Consider the following 21,807-nt stretch of genomic DNA (forward strand, 5'->3'; position numbering starts at 1 on the left):
TCAAAATTTTGGAAGTTTTTTCATCCAAATTAATTAAAAGGAAAATACAAATATGTAATAAAATGACATTTAAGTAGATTTTGTATTTTCTCTTCAGTCTTGTTGCGGCATCCTATGTCTCCATCAGCTGGCTTTGTTTCTTTCTAATTCACACTGTTGAAGCATTTGCTTAAAAAGTCAAATATTTCCAGCACGTTATTTTTTTGATCAGAAAAAACTTACACACTTTCCTTTGATATGCCCCATGTGTAAATTATTAAAGGCATATATTTGAATTATAAATACACTAACTATAAGGAAACAGGCAAAACATGCACCATGCCCGGGGCTACATCTCTCCTCATCGCATATTATTTCCATGTAGTCTCTCTCCGTTTCCTTCTCTCCCTGCTTTCTCCTCCTTTATGTTTACCCCCCCCCCCTCTACACACCCCCTCCCACCACCCTGGCCAGCCAATGTGATCTGAATGGAGGCTGATTCAGGGTGTCAGGCCCTGTCTTAAATGTAATAAATTACCATCTAGCCGGGGAACGATGCATCCCTCCCGACGCATCACCAGCGAAGGGGCCTGTGCACCACCATCCTTGACCTCCTCTTCTACCCCCCACCCCACACACAAACGCACACACACATGCATGCACACACACACACACACAGACACACACACACACACACACACACACACACACACACACACACACACATACTCCTTGCCCTCCAATTCCCCATCTACACCCCTTCCCCTCCATCGTCAGCCAGCCCTGATCTGGCTGGCTCTGTCACCCGTCATCCTGTGCCCCAGTGAGAATCATTAGCATTGTCAGAACTGGCTGAGAAAGGAGGCCAGCAGAGACCTGGGTGGAGGTGGGGCATTTGGGGTGTGTGTGTGTGTATGTGAGAGAAAGAGTGTGTGGTAGCATGCAAGTATGCATAGATGTGTATTTGCATGCAGGTGCTACTCTAGGTTTTATACGCATGAATGTTTGTTTTCTTGCATGGGTGTATTTGCGTCAGTGAGGATAGGTGTGTGTGTGGGTGCGTGTTTGACATGGTGCAATAGCAGCGAGCTGGTGATGTATGCAGGTAGAGGTGGGCTTGGTGAGGGCAGCTAATCAATGATAAACAGTATGCATGTGGCAGGTTTTGGTGTTCATCTGAGTGGAGCTGCTGTATGAGCTGAGCTGTGTTGATAAAATGTGCAGAAATGGTAGACGGGTAAAATCTCCAAACCACTTGTACAGCTACTAGTGAAGGTTTGGGTTAAGGTTAGACTGATCAGTATCACTGCTGACAAATCAAGCTGGTTCTGGTCTTTTAAAAGATAATTCTGGGGTTACATCTTGGGTCTTATTTTTGTAGTTTTTGTAATTTCTATCAGTTATGATAAAATTGTACTCACCAAAGTAATTACTGAGATCTGGAAAGTACAACAAAGTAGAGGTGTTTACTGGTCTACTCCTGACCTGGGGTCCATGCAAGTTGTGACTTTCAACATGAGATCATTTCTTCTTGCGTTATTTTTGACACATTTAACAAAACCAAAGGAACACCATACTAGCGACCAGCGGTGGAGGACGTACACAGATCCTTTACTTAAGTAAAAGTATCAATACAGCAATGTAAAAATACTCCATTACAAGTCCTGTATGTAAAATCCTACCTCAGTGAAAGTGCATACAAAGTATTATGAGCTTGATGTAGTTAAAGTATTGCAGTTAAAGTAGTGGTTTGGTCCCTCTGACTGATATATTATTATATATGACATCATTAGATTATTAATAGTGAAGCATCAGTGTTAGAGCAGCATGTTACTGTTGTAGCTGCTGGAGGTGGAGCTAGTTTACACTACTTTATATACAGTTAGCTAGTTTAGTCCAGTGGTTCCCAACCTAGGGGTCGGGTCCCTCCAAAGGGTCACCAGATAAATCTGTGGGGTCGTGAGATGATTAATGGGAGAGGAAAGAAGAAAAAACAAAGTTCTGATACACAAATCTGTTTTCAGTTTTTGGACTTTTTCTCTGATCTTTGATTTTTGAAATATTGGATCATTTGAACATTTATTGAAATGAAAAGATGTGAGAAGTTTAGAGGCAAAAATCACTATTTGGCGGAGCTGTTAACAACTCATAGACATCTGAAATGTGACCCCGACTACATACTGCTTTTTGTAAGCCAAAAGCCAAAAAGGTTGGAAACCACTGGTTTCATCAGTTCATGTAGTGGAGTAGAAAGTACAATATTTCCCTCTGAAATGTAGTGGAGTGGAAGTATAAAGTAGCATCACATGGAAATACTCAAGTAAATGTACTTATTTACTTTCCACCACTGCGTGCGGAGCATGTGTGAGCACACGAAAGGACTATAGGACTTGAAAACTGACCTGCAATTTGCAAGACACAATCATTTGTGAAATGGGACCCTGGCACTATTTGGAGTGCTCACAAATCCCTTTTATGAAATGGATCCCTGAAAGACTTAGGATGGACCAGTTCCAAGTTACATTCAATCTAAACAGGTCAGTAAGGTCCTATTGTTCTACTGTGGGTCTCGGGTCTGTCTGTCCAGCCCAGTGTCCTGAGCAATTATGTTCATATTAGATGATTTTGCAGTTTATTTACATCCAGTGCCAATGTTCAAGTAAAGATAGAAGTAATGTCTATCTAGTCGAGAAAAAAAGCTTGAAGTAACATCACATTTAAACTGTTACACCAAGCTCTTTCAATCCCTAACTGTACCGCAATTGATGTATGCAGATATTGTGGGAGGAAATCACTTTTAAAATGTTGTCATTGAAAGTAATTTGGGGTTTTGTATAATCATCGCATATCAACCTTCTCTCTGGCAATAATAAGGTTGGTGTGTCAGTATGTGTAATACAGGATACACTGATATGAGTGGGATCTTTCAGCTCTGATCACATGGTGCATCATCATTGCCACAGGAGAAAAATGGGATTTTTGAGCCAGATGGAGGGTCTATTCAGATCAGGTCAAGAAACAGGAGCAGTCAGACATTCAGACAGGCTGTAAACAAACTACTTTACTTGCTGGTCAAACTGAAAGTGAGCATACCTGCAATGTTGCTAATAATCCTTCAATACACAATACAACTGCACACAATAAGTACAGTAGGTCAAAGTTGAAAGTAAGTGAGTCTGAAAATAGTTATTGTCAGGTTGGGGAAGCAGGAGTGGACCCAAATGCAGAGGCGACGAAAATCTCCTTTAATCTTGAAACGGTCAAGAACAGAACAAGGCAAACAGAGCCGAACAGAACTAGCAGACAAAACAAATGATCCAACAAGGACTGACCAGAAAACCAGGTCTTAAAAAGAAACTGAACTAACAAGGAGATGAGGTGTAGGTGGGGAGATGGGTGGAGAACAAGGAAACAGGGAGCAGGGCAAGTCTGACAAGGCTAACACAGGGCAGGTGTGGGGAAAACAGAGCAGGGCAGGGCCAATGAATCCAAATGCAGGGCAGGTGTGGAGGAGTACATGAACACACAAGGGAAACGGAGCAACAGAAAACCAAAACCCAGAAAACAAACGCAACGCCACCTACACTAACCCATCAAAGACTCACCACGAACACAAACCCATGTACACAACCCAACAAACTAACTAATAACGCAGTCCTCTAAACCCACCACCCAAATCATAAACAAAACCATATGACCAGAAGGACTGACAACAGAAAAGAAACACAGGAAACTCCAAAGAACACAAAAAGTCCAGGCAAGATGTGACAGTTATAGATGTTTACAACAGAGGTAATAAATTATTTTACTATTCACCTTAGTTTTTGTCTTCCAGTATATTTTCTTTGGGGTTTGTTTCTAACCTGTCTGATTGTCTGAACACTTGTGTTGCAAAGACGGTCTCTGGTGTCAGATGTGAATGTCTGTTGTTTTTCCGCTCATCCTCTGACTCCTGCTCAATGACCTTTGACCTCTTCTCAGTGGATGCTGTGAATGGTTTTGGTCTCTGGTTCACAGAGAGCTGATCTGTCTCTTGTGTTCATTCAGTGTCTTGTCCAGGGTGCTCACAGTTTCACTGATCGAGTGTTCTCCATTGTCATCATGTGATATTGTGATGATGACGTACACCGCCTCAGGCTTCCTCTCAGGGGGTTCCTGTCTGTTAGGGTGAACCAGCAGAGACTCTACAGAATACAGAAGATTGACCTGGCTAGATGTTAGTTAGTTAGTTAGTTACTTTACCCTTTGTCTGTCTTGGTCTTAAGTTGGGATAATGTCTAAGACCATGCTACACAGGAGTTTGGATAACTAAACCTGCAAACCTGCAGAAGATGTGGCACTATTCCTCTCATCATGATTCATCAAACTCAGCACCACATCAGCTCAATTTCCTGAGGCGTCCCCTACAGCTTCTCTCTCCCTGACATTCCTCCACTGTTCCCTCTGCTGACACAGTCTGATGGTCATCACTCTGTTAAGATGTGCCTCCACCTACACTAGATGTGCATACCTCTCACAGAGTTTAAGGCAATAATTGTTGAGTTTTGAAGAAAGGTAGCCTTCATCATTTCCATAAATCATAAATCAAAGCTTCTTATTATAAATCTCACAGCAGCCTGTACTCAACATTAATCATTCTGATAATCAATCCTTTGCATGCTATTAGTCATTAGACTACATACGCTACACCCCTGAGAGTACAGTGGTTATTCTGAGAAAAACATGAGCAGCACATGTGTGTGTTATAGTTAAATCTATGTTTTGGTTTGCTGTGATATGACTGCCTTTGATTAAATATTGGATATAAATAGAGATTCCGGTATCAGTATAGCTATGCAAAACCTGCTAGGTGATATCATTTTTGTATATCTTGATTTAACTGTCAGATAATGTTTTCCATAAATGAATGTTTGGCACTGAATGAGAGCAATAAAGTGTTGACATTTGTGGACATAACCATGATCTGATTTGAAATTTGCACCAAATATTAACTATTAGAAAGTTAAATGAGCACAGGTGCTGCCCTCCATTTGAATATTAATTCATTTTGTGTCTTTGGTAACCTTCACAAATGTGCTGAATAAAGTCAGTCTAGATATTATAACCTTAACATTTCATGATGATAGAAAACATTATTTTATAATCACAATGTCGTCTGACAAAATCACATGAAAAAACCACCATGAAAACATGAAAGTTAGTGGCAACAGAAAGTCCTTTCTAACTTCACTGCAACAGAGCCCCATCCCTCAACGAGGAGGCTTACATCATTGTTTTGCAAAGGCATTTTAAGATTAATACACTGGAGAGTTTTTGAAAAGCTCCATTTGTTTTAGTCTAGATGGAAGGCTGTAACTGAGAAAAAAAAGCTACATCTACAAATTTAAAAGTCTGCAGCCATGCTAGCAGCTCCATGAGGCTGGACTTCAGCACAGCAGTGCTTTGAGCTAAATGTTCACATCAGCATGCTCACATGCTCACAGTGAAAATATTGACATGCTGATGTTTAGGAGTTTAAGTGTTTACCATGTTCACCACCTTAATTTAGAGTGTTCAAATTCAAATTTTAACCTGATGATTTTTTAATAGTTTTTTCATGATTTTGGGCTATTCATATAAAACTGACTTCAGCTTGTCCTTTTTCCATCAACTGTTTTTACAGACTGAATAGAACTCCTCATGATGAGTAAACTCATCTTTATCTGTAAAATCAGTGGAATACCCCTTTAAATCCATAAAATGTATGAAAAAAATAATAATGATATTGATTTGATGTCTCAACTTTTTTATTTGGAATCAAAATCAGTGTCTGGTTCCCACTTTAAGTTTCCATTTTTATATAGATTATGCAATAATCTTATGTTCCCAACTTATGGTTCTTCAAAACTGTAGAACTATTATTATTCATTATCCAATGCCCAGATTAAAAGCAGACAGGGAGCAGAAAAAAATAAACTCCTATTTGTACACTGTGAGCAATAAATCCATCAGTAAGAATCCATGGGAAAGCCTGTGAAGGGAGTCAGAGGAGGTGTGGAGTCAAACGATGTGCAGAGGTTATTATTTACTGCTCGATTCGGAGCCTGTGATTGCTTTGTCTTGCACCAATGGGTCACTGCTCACTATGTGGGAGCTGAGACATGAGAGAAGACACACAATGAGCCTGTGTGTGTTCTCCTCTAATGATTAGCCTGTCATTGTTGAGTGGTGCGCCAAGGTGGCAGACCAGACCAGAACCCCCTCAAGTCCTCATTCTGTGTGCATCTGTGTGTGTGTGTATTCATGCGGGTGTGTGGCTGCATGAGAATGAGATGCCCCAGACTTGTGTGTGTGTGTGTGTGTGTGTGCAGGCGTGTGTGTGTGTACTCTTCCCCCAGTCTGGGTGTCAGTATTAATGAGCCCAGATTTCATTTCCGATGAGCGATTATTTGACTGTTCATTTGGCTAAGATTTATGACGAGGCCCTATATCTGTAGCCTGCAGCGCTGCTCTAGTCTTTAATAATGGGAAATGAACACATTAATCACCCTGTAGCAGTCAGCCACAGAAAGCGCGGGAGCACCATCCAATCTGCAACACTGGACGAGGGAGAATATCACCTCATATTCATTCAAAACCCTTATCTAGTACATGGTGGTAGGAAAAATTACCTGTCTAATTGAATATGATTTAACATCTTAAAAATTGGACAAGAGTCACACACACATACACATAAGCTCACATCCTCAGAGGCCACATCACAGTCGTTTAGTCCTGCTGTGATCAAACACTTGGACAAACCTTGGCCTGGTTGCTTGGTCAGTTTATCAGCCAGCAAACAACAAACACAGTCACCGCAACAAACCTACATGGTTTACCCAGGGTGGAGCAGGGCCGTTGACCACAAAACCCCATGAGTCACTGGGCTACCTATCACTAAAACACCTCACACTGTGCCAATGGTCTGAGAGTTGGGAGCCACTGAAACAAAAGATCAATGGCAGCACTGCCTTTTCACTCCTCTTACCTATCTGAAGCTACAGAAACACTCACAGAGCTGAGGAACAATAGTGACTTCACAAGAACACAGATTACATTAAGTGGTGCATAATGGACTGATCTGATTCCATACAAACATATATAGCTGAGCCTTCCTGTAAGCATTAATGCATTTTGATAATTCCAAATGGCACTGCCAAATTGATTGTCAGGTTTTTAAAAAGGGGACTGATATTTTGAATATTACAAATTAATGTTTTTTGTTTCTTTTGAAGTTAATTCTTTATATTTTAGTCCTGGTTGATTTGGCAGTTCCTGTGGTTAATGGTGGCGTTGGCAAGAGGCTTTGGGGGCATAAAACCTGTAATTGGTTTACTCAGGTTCCAATCAGTCAATGAGTTGGTAAACTTGTGGTGTTTCCTCTTGGTTTGGTTTCTTTCACACAGAAAAAGCTTCAATTGAACCAAAATACATCACTAAAAGCCAAATGACAACATTCTCTCTTGTCATTGGTTAGGTGTGTCTGGGGCGAGAACAAGAACATAAACATAGGAAAAAAGTCCTGAAAAAGCATGCACCTGGCTACGGGAGCTGTTGAGCTTAAGCTTGCAAAGTACTGTATGCCTTGTAGTCAGCCAGATCAAGGTCGGATCATCTTCCCACGACAAACGCACCGCTCCAGAATTTGTTTCTGTCCAGATCGAGACCACTTCTTCTAGAGGGTCTTGGTGCAGTTGCTGTGTTCAGATGCCCAAACAGATAGTACCAAGGACCGAGAGTCCAATTCAACTGGAATAAACAACACAGGTTTGAAAACAGCTTTAATAATACAGGTCTCAGAGTTCTGTTGGAAATGCAACCATCTCACCAAACGAGAATGTTGGTATTGGATGATTCTGCAAAATGGAATACATTCACTGACAACATTTTTAAAATAACTTCTTTCTGAAATATCTGGTCATGGAAACTACTGCATAGTTCAGGTTAGGGTACATCACAGTTTAAAAAGTGATCATTTATTGCAGGTCTGTGACAGCAAACTCCAATCTACCAATTGAGAGTCAGATGTGCTACATACCCATCCATCACACTGCCCTCCTCACCCACTACTTCCTGCATTGGCAATGAACATTGGCTTTGGATGTAAATTTTGGGTTGCAGTACTGTCCAATATGTATGTCATTCCAAGGATACTGCGCTATGAAAATGACACATGTACCATCCAGCAAACATGCCTTGATTCCCTACCCAAACCCTATGGGTTGTTGTGTTTAGTTTCAGGCTGGCTCAGGTTTGAATTTTTCTTGCTTTCAAATGTAATCTTAAAAGTAATTTCTCTCTCTGACTGTGCCAATTTTCTCAATCCATGCATGCCATGTGTTGCAGGTAGAATATATATTTCCATGTGGGAAGAGAGGAAGCAGACAGTGTTGTAACTGTTAGTAACACATGAAAAAACATTGGGTCATCTTAACCCTTACATAGTATTCATATTCTGACCCTTCACAATATCCCCTCATAATTAACCTTCCCACAACGTTTCTGAACCACAAATTTATTTTTCAATCATAAATACCTGATCAGTCATTAATTAATTAATTTATTCACTCATTCATCTTTCAGAGAGCATAGAGAGTGTTTTTATTAGGTTTTACACAGTTTGTTTATGGAAAAAAAAAACATTCACAATCACACTTTAGCATGTTTTCATGTTACATAAAACAGGAGAACATAACAGCCATATTGATTTCGATGAATTTTTATTTAATGTGAAGAATGAATGGTGATTTGTGAATTTTTGAATAAATACGGGTTCAAAATTAACCCGGATCACTCTTGACTGTATGTACAAAAATGTGTATCAGCTGCACAAAAATGTGTAAAAAGTTGAAATATTTCCATTTTCAGTATATTCTGGATCAATTTTGGGCTAAAGGAAAGGTGTTTAGGTTGTTTTTACTCCCCTCAAATGTAAAAGTAGGTCAAATCTGACCTGAACAGTATGTAAGTGTTAAAGACATACAGGTCGGGTTCAGATATCTGTTTTAGTCCCTTGCAGAGCGCTGAATGAGCAGCTAGTCTGTCAGAGATGCAACAGAAGAGGAACCATTGTTGTATTTGTTGACAGAGCAGCCAAACAAACTGTGAGCTGAGAGGATTCATTATGTCATGTTGTCTCAATAAAGACGACAAAAAGAGAAATGGTGACACTAAAGATACAATTAATTGTTGTCTTCTGCATCATGTCTAATATGTGCATGCATCATTTTCTATGAATTTCTTATGTGTTGACACACCTGAAGTCCTGGTGGTATGTGAAAAGGCAAACTGCAAATACTGAATTGCTATTGCCGAAAAAATGCCAACTATAAAAACTACTATAAAAAATCTTGGTTTCATATAACAAAAATCTTAAGGATTATACCTTTACAGCATTATTTTCATCAGTAATACTGGCAAACAGAGGATACAACACTTGTTTTATCTGATGCTTTGTTATTATTTTATTCTGGTCCTGAAGAAGTGTTCATTTTAACTGTATTTCTTGGCGTTCAAATGACAAACTTTACATTTCAATCATCATCAGCTGACAAACTGAAAATGTATATTTTTAGATGTTGTTCATTTGTTCCTCATTAATGATCCAGCCTTTCTGTCCTTAGTAGTGTTTGGCATTAAAATCAAAATCATAATTATCAAAAAATGATTTCACTCTTTTTTTTTTTTTTTGACAGTTGCTTGTGTAATTTGACCTCTTTAGAGAATTTGACCTCTACTGTTAGTGTTTTGTGCTGTTTGGAATCTGACAAGAGCTGCTAAATAGAGGCCACTTTAAAGTAAGCCACTTTTTAGATGTTTTTGTAATTACAATTAAGTTACAAGGATGATTCACTATTGTGTTCAGTGATATATTTACATTTTAAAAATGCAAGGGTTTGTATTGCATCTATCCTCCAGAAAATAGCCAGTGGATGAGGAGGCTGCAGTCTTCACTTCATGCTGTTCTGCCTCTGAAATTTCATAATGTGAAGACTTTATGTATAATTCACGCTAATTTGTTCACTGTATGTTTTTGCTTTTTGTTCAAGGCATGAAAGCAGCCCAATGAAGAAAAATGGGCTTTATTGCTGCATGCCTGGGAGAACTACAGTCCACATAGAGAAGGATTCATCATCTCTGTGTCCTTATATCATTCCTTGATATTACTCATATTTTGCCTCCAGTCCAGTTCTCATAATATAAATTACAAACAAATAAAAAACAAAAAACACTAAGTCCTTGTGTTTCATTACTTTTGGGCCCTGCTCTGTACTGTCACTAAAGATCTGGTTGGTCATTAACCATTCAAAGCACTGGAGTGTGTTCGTGTGTGTGTGCTTTTTTTTCATTCCCTTGGGCATTGTGGACAGAAGCCAGCTAGCTCATTATGTCTCCTTTGGAGGATTTTAATTGTTAATTCTGAACAAAGACTTTGGCTCAGTGACCACTTCTGTGCCACATCCCATGGTGTGCCTATATACAGTATACATTCACTCTGTCTTATTGTCTTGCTCTATCTGTTGGCTTCAGATGTCCTTTTTTATCCTTGTTAGAAAAAATGTTTTGAAGTGTAGCTGTTACATTATTAACGCGTTGTTAATATCGACCGGGTCAGTTAAAAATGACGCTGTAATTACACTATATCAAAGCTGCTCTATATAACTTTATTAGACACACTTACATCATGTTAATCAAATTGTTCTTTTACTGACACAGCAGTTCACTTGAAACAATTCATTGACTTAGGATGACACCACAATGAACTGTATAAACATTAAATATGTAGAAGTCCTCAAAAGGACTGGTCAATCATACTGTTGAAGACAGGAGCAGTAAATGTCACTGGCTTAAAAAAAAACATACTTAAAAGCTCAAATCGTTTTGTAGCCCCTGGGACAGAGCTGGGCATAAATTTTATGCCATCACAACCTGACCTCTGCCATGCATCTTAATGGCGTGGGTGTATTGCTGACTGAAACTCCAGTGTAGAGAGGAGACGCCTCCTGCTGGCTGAGCTGGTAACCAACATTTCCAGGCTATACGGCTAAACAGCACCATCTACTGGATATATGATATAAAAGACTTCAGATGGGACAAGTACCCAACCTGTATTGCAACTTCTGACCACATGGAATATCAGGCTCCTTTCAATGTTTTGTTGGGCATCTCACGTCCTGGACCAAGATGGACCAAGAAATTTGTTGCAATGTTTCATCGTCTCCACCACTTCCTACCAGCTACTGCCATCAGGCTGTCACTACAGGGTTCCACTTGCAAAGAGGAATCCCTTCAAAATGTCCTTCATCCCCTCAGCCAGTTCCTCCCTAAATAAATCACACCAAGAACATACAGATATATTCACACCTGAATTGTCTTTCAACAGTATTGTTAGCATTTGGGACTCATTTTATTGCAATATTTTACTGTGTTTTTACTGTTTTACAGTTTCTACTTTGCTATTGTTCAATTTGTCTACCTGTGTCTTTGATTGAGGTGTGTCAAAGTTACTATGTGACAGATAATAAAGTTTTTTCAATCTTGAATGTTTACTGGATATGCCATATCTCACACTGTCTTCAAAAAGGATCAATGCCACTTTATCAAGTACTTTACAATGATGGACAGATTCAGTCAAAAATTTGAAACACCATTTATTCCAATGACTGGAACACTTGCACTTTGTATAGTTTGAACAGTATATTATTTGGAGAGTCTCAAAGTCCCTGAGCCAGATGATGTATAAAGATGGGTTAAAGGGAGGAGATGGTAGTTAAAGGGACTATGGAAATAAGAAAATTCTGAGAGAAATTTAGATTTCATCACTACTACTACATTCCTTTACTATTATGACCAATGTTCATCTTTTAAAAATTGTGGATTTTTTTTAAAGTTCAGTTTGATCAATTAGAAGCATGGGTAACATCACAATAATACCACTGACAAAAGTACATATGAGGAGTTCACAAAAAAAAAAAAACATGATTTGGGATAAAGTTAAAAGTTATTATTTTTTTGTGTGCACTCCAGGGGGTATCAATCAAACAGGTGCTTGTTTATTCATTTTAAGAATGACTCTAACTGTTTTTGCAAATTAACTCTTCCAAGAGTCATCATAAGGAGGTTGAAAAACTTAATGAACAATACAGCAATCTTGGTTTTAAAAATCATACTGTAACTCTTACAGATATGTTGTATTAAAATTACTTTTTGTTTAGTAGAGCTAGCCACTGGGAACAATCACAATAATATCAAATGAAGATTTTTTTAAAGGTGTTTTGCATGTGTTGTGGCAGTCAGCGAAACAACAAAACTCCTGTCAGCGACATTTTGTATTTAAAAGAGTATGTACAAGAGTGAATGAAAGCTCTTAATATCAAAGACACTGATGAGAGGATTTTGAAGTCCAGTGGGCACTGGGATCACATGAAAAGCTCTAGGTATGGGCTTCCTATTGAATTTTATTTCACATGTTGGATTAAAGTGGCTCCTGACAAGATACATTTGAATGAATTAAGTTGTGATGTCGATAAAAAAATGTCCTTGTTGGGTTGAGAGAGAAAGTGGGAGGGGAAGAGGAGAGAAGGAGACACAGAGAAGCACAACAACAATAATAACAATAATAATAATAGAAATATGACTAATAATAATAATAGTAGTAGTGGTTAACGTCAAGCTGGACCAAGGGGGCAGCAAGCAGTCCGCAGTCACAGGCAGCAGGCGGTCCACAACCGAAGGTCACCTGTGAGACGAGAAAGCACAAAACTCCTGGGAAGATGTTAGAAGCTAGTAACATGCATTAATGGGGCATGAATGTGTACAGATGGAAAGGGAAAGGAGGAGAGAGGATCATGGGAAGTCCCATGGCAGTCTAGGCCTATAGCAGCATAACTAGGGGCTGGTCCAAGGTGAGCCTGGTCGGCCCTAACTATAAGCTTTATCAAAAAGGAAAATTTTAAGCCTTCTCTTAAACATAGAGAGGGTGTCTGCCTGGACTGGACCGAATCTGGAAAATGGTTCCACAGGAGAGGAGCCTAACAGCTGAAGGCTCTGCCTTTTGGTGACTGTAGGAACCACAAGTAAGCCTGCATTCTTGGAGCGCAGTGTTCTAGTAGGGTAATAGGGTATTATGAGCTCTTTAAGATATGATGGTGCCTGACCATTAAGGGCTTTGTAGGTGAGGAGAAGGATTTTAAATTATATTCTGAATTTTACAGGAAGCCAATGCAGTGAAGCTAAAATGGGAGATAAATATCTATTTTTCTTTTCTTTTTTTTGTCAATACACATCCAGCTATATTCTGGAGCAACTCTAGAGTCTTTAGAGCCTGATAATAAGGAATTGAATTATCCTATATAAAAATAAATAGGATTTAAACCAGCAGCCTGGTCGCCAGAATAAAATGTTAGCATTGTATGTTTCTGCAAACCACAGAAACGCTGAATATCTACATTTCAACATGTTTAATATGTAGCATATTAACATTTCAACAAAATATATAATATATCATCATTTCTACAAAACATAGCATATTAACATTTCAACAATAGGTATCATATCAAAATTTCAATAAAACATATCATCTCAACATTTCTACAGAACATAGCATATTAACATTTAAACAAAACATATCATATCAACATTTCCAAAATACGTATGATATCAACATTTCTAAAGTGACATAGTTCACATGTGATCTATATGAGCTGACTTTCCTATTAGGAGTAGGAGGGGTCGGTGGACAGTTAGGAAGTTTTTTGGCAGTAAGTTGGAAATCAGCCGGAAATCAGCAGAGAGCACGGTTCGAGACCACCTCGAAACCAATGCCTGCTTCCCGTTTCAACGGACAAAAGCGGGTGGGTGTTTTTAGCGAAATGTCAGGACATTTGCAGCCGTTTTCATTTTATTTTTTATTTTATTTTAACCCAAACCATGATCTTTCCCTAACCCTAACCAAGTGGTATTTGTGGCTTAACCTAACCAGACCTTAACCACAGCGTTTTCACACCATAAAACATGCAACAGATTTGAAATGTTAATATGCTACGGTTGTAGAAATGTTGATATGATACGTATTACATGTGTTGAAACATATATATTCAACGTTTCTGTGGTTTGCAGAAACATTCAATGCCAACTTTTGTTCTAGCGAAAGAGTTGAAACCAGTTTAGTGCAGTTCTTTTAATGCCAATGAAATGGTCCAGTCTCTGTAATAGGATGTGATGGTCAGTGGTGTCAAATGCAGCACTAAGATCTAACAAGACAAGTACAGAGAGAAGTCTTTTGTCTGATGCAATTTGGAGGTCATTTGTAACTGTCTCTGTGCTATGATGCACTCTAAATCCTGACTGAAAATCTTTAAACTATTGTTATGTAGAAAGTCACACAATAATTGTTGACTGCTTTCTCAAGGATCTTGGAGAGAAAGGGAAGGGTTAGATATAGGTCTATAGATGGCTAGAATGTCTGAATCAAGAGCAGGCTTCTTAAGAAGAGCTTTACAGAGTTTTACAGCTACTTTAAAGGACTGTGGTACATAGACTGTCACTAAAGACAGATTGATCATATCTAGTAAAGAAGTGCTAACTAAGGGTAAGACTTCCTTAAGCAGCCTAGTTGGGATGGGGTCTAAGAGACAGGTTGATGGTTTAGATAAAGAAATCACTGAAGTTAGTTCAGGGAGGCTGATTGGAGAAAAACAGTCTAAATATGTATCAGATTTTACAGCTGTTTCTAAGGTTCCTGTGTTTGGGGATAATTCGGTGCCTGTTGAAAGCAGGAGGTGATGAATTTTGTCTCTAATAGTTAGAATTTTATCATTAAAGAAGCTCATGAAGTCATCAGTACTGAGAGCTATGGGAATACATAGATCAATAGAGTTATGACTCTTTGTCAGCTTGGCCACAGTGCTGAAAAGGAACCTATGGCTGTTTTTATTCTCTATTAATGATGAGTTATAGGCGGCTCTGGCATTACAGAGGGCCTTCTTGTATGTTTTGAGACTATCTTGCCAGACTAAGCGAGATTCTTCTAGTTTGGTGGAATGCGAAATCCTTTTAAATTTTCGCAATGTTTGCTTTACTTTGCGGGTTTGGGAGTTATACCATGGGGATAACCTCTTATGTTTTATTATCTTCTTCTTTAAAGGGCGATGGAGTCAACTGTCATTTGCAATGAGCCTGCGACACTATCAACAAGATGATCAATTTGGGAGGAACTAAAGTGCTGATGGAATTAAATTTAGCTACAGCACTATCAAATAGACATCTAATGAAGATATTTTTGTCTAATGGTGCGTAGTCCAGTAATAGAAATTCAAAAGTTATTAAGTCCGATAAAATAGGATTTTGTGTAAATACTATTAAATGTTTCATTTTGGTGCCATATGTCAGAACAAGGTTGAGGGTGTGGTTAAGACAGTGAGTGGGTTTATTTACACTCTGAGAGAAGCCTATAGAGTCTAATAAATAATAATAAAGATAAACATAGTGCTAAGACTATCAATATCAACATCAACATCAATATTAAAGTCACCTACTATAATTACTTTATCTGTACTAAGGAGTAAATTTGATAAAAACTCACATAAAAATTCACATAAAAATTCAGAGTATGGGCCAGGAGGACAGTACACTATAACAAATAGACTGTAAATAGGCTGTAAAGTTTTCCAGGTTGGGTGTGAAAGACTAACAACAAGGTTTTCAAATGAGTTATAATTAAGTTTAGGTCTAGGGTTGATTATTAGGCTAGAGTTGAAAATGGCTGCAACTCCACTTCCTTGGCCAGTATCTTGAGGAATGTGAGTATTAATATGACTGGGGGGGAGTGGATTCATTTAGGCTGACATATTCTTCTTGACACAGCCAGGTTTCGTCTGAAGACAGAGTACCTTAGTTTTTTCCAGGGTTGTCTGCACGACTGAATATTTACTGAATACTGAATACTGAATATTTAGCAAGACTTCCTGGATTTTGTGTTTTTTTGTATTGTATTGTATACTAAAGAGCACCTGTCACACGACCCATCTGAACCATGCAGCGCTTCCTTCTCCTGTTAACTGTAGTGTTTAGATTCATAGGGGTGAGTCTTGTTGGAAGCAGCTCCATTCTACTGTGAATGTTTTTTGGACAAATTATATTACAGTATGGTTATTTATGGTCATTTTTCTTCACTGACGAGCAAGGCGAGAACATTATTATTCAAGACACTTTACTGGGAAATACATAACACAGGTAACAGTGGGCATGCTCAGCCTCCTTCAACCTGCCCAGTAGCAGTGAGGATGACGGGACTCTGATAAATGTATCAGGTATCCCTCTCCCACAAGAATGTCTCTCTTTGCTGTCTCTGGGTCTTAGTTTTACACCAATAAACTATTGCATAACTATTGCAAACTATTTTCAAACCAATGTTGACTTATTTGAATTTTATAGGAGTAGTAGTATAGGACACCTTAAAGCCTGGTACCACCAAAATCCCCAAAATACTGTTTTAAGAACTTCACAAAACCCTGATATCAATGCTCTGCAAAGGAATTTAGACCCAAATCCACATTTTGTCCTATAAGTAACGATGCTTGTTTGACAGCTTTTACTAAGAAAGTTTCTTGTGAAGTTGAATCCCTTTTTCAAACTATTAGACATCCCTCTAGGTTTAATTTGACAAAACAAGAGAATGCAGCCTTGCCGTGGCTCTCTAATAGTGAAGACCTACTGGTAAAAAGAGCGGATAAATGTGGTGCTGTGGTAATCTAGGGCAAAGATCAACGTGTACAGGAAGACCAACGTCAGCTATACAACTGTTATGCTTCTCTTTCATCCAGTCTTTTGGAATATATGAAACGTGAATTAGAGGAAATTCTGAATAATGCCATTAACAAAAAGTGGATAAGAGAAAATGAGTGGGACTCCCTTGTAAAAAAACAGCCCTAAGATACCTACATTTTACCCAAGATACAAAAAAATGTATCCAACCCTCCAGGTCGACCCATTATCAGTGGTATAGACTCCATCTCTGAAACTGCCTCTCAATACATCGACCACTTCATGAAACCATTTGTTTCATTTCCTACATACAAGACACCACACATGTTCCTACCATGATTGACGGAATTAAAAACATTGGTAATGCAAAACATTGGTGATGGTGAAGGGAAATTAACTATCTAGACCTCAAAAAAACGTTCTTGGGGGAGCTGCATACTGCAATTTTTCGCAAGGACACAGACCACAATACCATTCTGCACACTGAAAGTTCCGTTGCCCATTCATGTTTATTTCGTTCTTTATTGTTAAAGTTAATAGTATTATCAGTGATCTGTAAAGTAGTCTTGATCTGCTAGCCTGAGATTGATTCCTTTTGTCTCCACTCACATAACCAGGGTAAATAGCAGTATTTTCCTCATTCGAGTAAATGCTCTCACTAAGGAAATATCCAATCACTCTTGTGATTATTAATTCACATTTTTTTAGGTATATTGTCGGTATTTCACAATGTTAAATTGGTCATAAAAATTTTCTAATATGTTTTGAGTGTCAAGAGAATGTGTATGTAACATTTTGATTAAGTTAGAGTAAAGTTTCGCTGAGTGTGGTAAAGTGTGTATGTAAGCGAAGCCCCTCCTTATTAGCAGAGTTCAACTGGTAACTGCACCAAATGCTTCCACCATTTTGTGAATTCAAATGTACCCAATGTAAATGTATTTCACACAGTTGCTAAAGCTGATGATTCATTTGAGAAACACTCTCAGAGGAAACATTACTCTGTCACTCACGTGATTATTTCCCCCCATTTTTGGGGGGCCTAACATTTTGGAAGCACTGCTGGGGTATCTCTTCAGAAGTCTCTTGCTCACAATCTGCTGGCCAAATTCTGAGGCAACTAAATCCCCCACAATACAATCCAGGCGGGCTGGAGTGACGAAGGTGTTGCTGTTCAAGGAGATCTGGAAGCTGGTGTGAAGTATCTGTCATCTGAGGCCAGTCCGAGATTGTCAGGGACATTAAAGGCAGGACCAATTGCTCCTGGACCCTCCCGTGGCCAGCCCCAGACCACCAGTTTAAGATCGTGGTCATTAATTTGTTGCGAATGTATTTTCGTTTGGTTTTTGAAAAGGTTTATTTTTTAATTTTTTGGTTTCTTTAAAATCGTTTTGCTCAGTCATGGAGCAACAGGTCAAATCAGCAGGGTTTTAATTGCTGAAAGTATGGAAACCTGATCACTGTGCTCTCAAAAATGTTAAAGAATATTTGATAGATATTGTTCAAAAATTAAATTATTAATTTTAATCATGTAAAGAATCATCAACACAGTTGTCAGGACTTGATCAGCTCTCCAAGGTTCTGATCCTGCTGCTGGCAGCAGCTAGAAGCTGTGCAGATTTATTTCCTTCTTTAGTTTAATCGTTGTTTTCACCTCAGTTATTTCCTCATGTGTTCCTCATGTCTTCATGTATTGATGCAGCAGGAAAGTCGATCTGTGTCTGATCTGTTGTTGTCTGTCTGTTTAAATACCTACGTGTTTTGCCACGATTTGGTCAAATAATTAGACAATTTTATCCGTCATTACTGCGATTAGTTAATTCTGATAAATATTATGACTAAGCATAATGGCATGTATTTTTTAAACTATGTTGATGTACATAATAATAATCTTTCACATTTCAATCCTTTTATTGCGCACAGACATGCAAAGCAGAGTTACGCGCGTTGTGCACCCGCCTATGTGGGTGCATATTCACATATGCACAGTCTTGATAATGGTCTGAAGTCATTCAATGGTGCAGTGATACACTGCACCATTGAATGACTTCAGACCAGGTTTTGTTGGTCAATAGTGTAATCGCTCTCTGCTGCCTCAAGATAAAAATGCACCAACAATGTGCCTGACCGCACCTCATTTTAAGAGCAACATGCCCATGGGCGCTCTGATGGATGCAAGTGCATTTGTTATTTAAACAACATGGGCACTGGATGGGAAAATGACAACTGTGTCATTCTTAAACTAACAAAGATACTTGTGTTGAGCTTGGTGCCGCTTTGCACCAGGCGTAAGATAGGGCCCACTTAATTGTTCCAAAACATGTCAAAAACAAAACTGGGCTGAATATAAGCGAAGATGCACTCACCTGTCAAGTGCCAGTGAAAAGTTTTCCTGTAAAGGGAAAATGCAAACACAAGACTGAAAAGACTATAGCACAATGAGGAAAGCTTTCCCGACAAAGAAACAAGGTGAGAGCTTTTATTACTCATTGTTGGCGCAGAGCAAGTAGATGAGTATGCAGTAAAAACAAAGAAAGAGGAGGTTGCAGTGTCAAAACACAGTAGCATTCAAATTAACTGCTGCACAGCCCTTTAAAGAGGGCATGACTATGCTATTTCAGCCACACCTGAACCTGTAGTGGCCAGATGGTTTTGAGTTTTATGAGACACTAGTTAGAGTCAGGAAAGGTGTATTCCCAGTCATCACCATTGATGTTTCTAACCCACCTGACCATGAAATTGCTTTGCCAGGGTGCACTTTAATTGGCACAGTACAAACCATTATGACAGTCTTGCCCACCCAGATTTTTGAGAAAGTTGCAACACCAGCCATGTGAGTAACACCACCATGAAACCCACAATTTAAGTCACCTTAGTGATGATCAGAGACAGGTAGGTAGTAAAACAGATGCTTAGAGAAGAGTGTCATTCCTTCTCAAGATCAAACAATGATATTGGCAGTATTGAAAAGCTGCATATGACCATTTCCCTCAAAGACACTGAACCAGTGAAATGCATATACATACATATTAGTGCCTAACTACCTGTACCAGGAAATGAAGAGTAACCTCCACTACCACTGCCAAAGGGTCAGGAACTCCTTGTATTCCTCACCTGTTGCATGTGTTAGAAAAAAAAGATGGCACCCTTTGCGTAGACTCTCAGTGCCAAGACATCATGGACAGTCTAGATAGTAAATCCTGGTCTTCTCTCCTAGATCAGGGGAAAGCTTACCACTAGGGATTCTTGTCAGAAGAAAGCAGACCACTAACAGCTTTTGTTACCCCATTGGGGTTTTATGAGTGGATTTGCATGCCCTTCAGCCTCATGAACACCCCTGCAGCCTTCCAACATTATATGGAGAAATGTTTGGAAGGGCTTCAGGACAACATCTGGTCTTCAGTAAAAACTTTGACAATCATGTGAATGATGTACAAAAAAAAATGTCTCAGAGAATACAGCATCAAACTCAAGCCAAGTGTGATCTACTCAAAACTGAGGTCCACTATCTAGGCAAAATAGTCTCTGCAGAGGGCAGCAGAGTTGATCAAGCTGACGTCAAAGTTGTTAGAGCACTAGAAGACATCAGACCTCAGACTGTGGGCCAACTCAGAAAAATGCTAGGTTTACTCACCTACTACAGGCAATACATCAAAGAGTTTTCAGAATAGCCAGCTGTTTATATGAGATCATAAAAGCAGACTCAGATGAAGCTCCTGACAACAACAGCAAAATAAAAACAAGGTTAAAGAAAGTGAGTCATGTTGTGCCCTCAAATAAGCCAATCTTGTGGACAGACCAGCACCAACAGGTACTTGAATGGCTGATTGACTGTCTGCTCCATCCACCAGTGTTAGATTTCCCTGATTTCACACAACCATTCATTGTACACACTGATCATCACATATCACTCCACACCAAGGCTTGGGAGCAGTACTGTATCAAAGACAAAATGGCTCTCGCACATTAACGGCAGCTGAAAAGCACAATCACCTCCATGCAGGCAAGCTATAATTCTTGGCTTTAAAATGGGGAATCATTTACAGGTTCTGAAATTATCTGTACTACACTCCAACTTTCACTGCATATAGTGATAATAACTTCCTCACCTACATCCTGTCGAATGAAAAACTCAACATGGCCACTTCCATTTTTTCAAGTATACAGGTACCTGGGTTTCTAATCGGCTTTTCACATGCATGCATGTGCATAACAAAAGCACAAAAACACTAATCATACTCAATCTGATCCTGACCCTTTAGATTATAATTGTAAGTACTGACATTATGAGGTCAACAAACCTATAATAGCAACAGACATTAATACCTTAGATTTCTGACACACAGTCATCGTAATACAGGAGTATAAAAGCACATTCAGGTATCAGAATGGATGAAGAAATAAAGAACTCCGGTATGTCTTTGTTCTCAAATCTGATATATATTTCAGTGTCTGAAGGAGCTGCCCAGTGAGTCTGAGTCCCTGCTGATACCAGTGGGACCATTTCAGATGTAACTGAGGTGCCAGTGTGTGAGCAGCAGGCCCACAGGCTGAAGCTGCTGCCTCACTGCTCACTGTAGTGACACATGGCCTAATTAGGTAAATAGGAAGCACAGTGTCACTGTCCTGCCATGTTCAACTGCCTGAACAAGCGTGAGTGATCTACATGTTAACATTCAGAGTGTTCCCTGGGGTCAGGGAACCTGCCCTCAGCTATGGTTTTAATGTGTCTGTGGTATGTGTGTGTTTGTGTGTGTGAGTGTGTGTTTGTTACCTCATTGGGACCTTTTCCTGAATAAACACCGACCTTGTTGGGACCAGCAGTCTTCATGGGAACCAAAGCCCGGTCCTAATGAGGTAAAACATAATTTCTGAGGTCCTGTTTAAGGTTGGGGTTAGGGTATGGGTTAGGCTGTGCACAATGAATGGAAGTCAATGCAAGGTCCTAACAAGGACAGCTGCGCAAAGCTGTGTGTGTGTGTGGGAGCCACTATTTTTTCTGGAGGCGTCTCATCCTTGTCTCACAGGAATTGTCTCTACTCTTTGATT

The sequence above is a fragment of the Thunnus albacares genome, chromosome 16, assembly GCF_914725855.1.
Source record: "Thunnus albacares chromosome 16, fThuAlb1.1, whole genome shotgun sequence".
NCBI classification, from domain to species: domain Eukaryota; kingdom Metazoa; phylum Chordata; class Actinopteri; order Scombriformes; family Scombridae; genus Thunnus; species Thunnus albacares.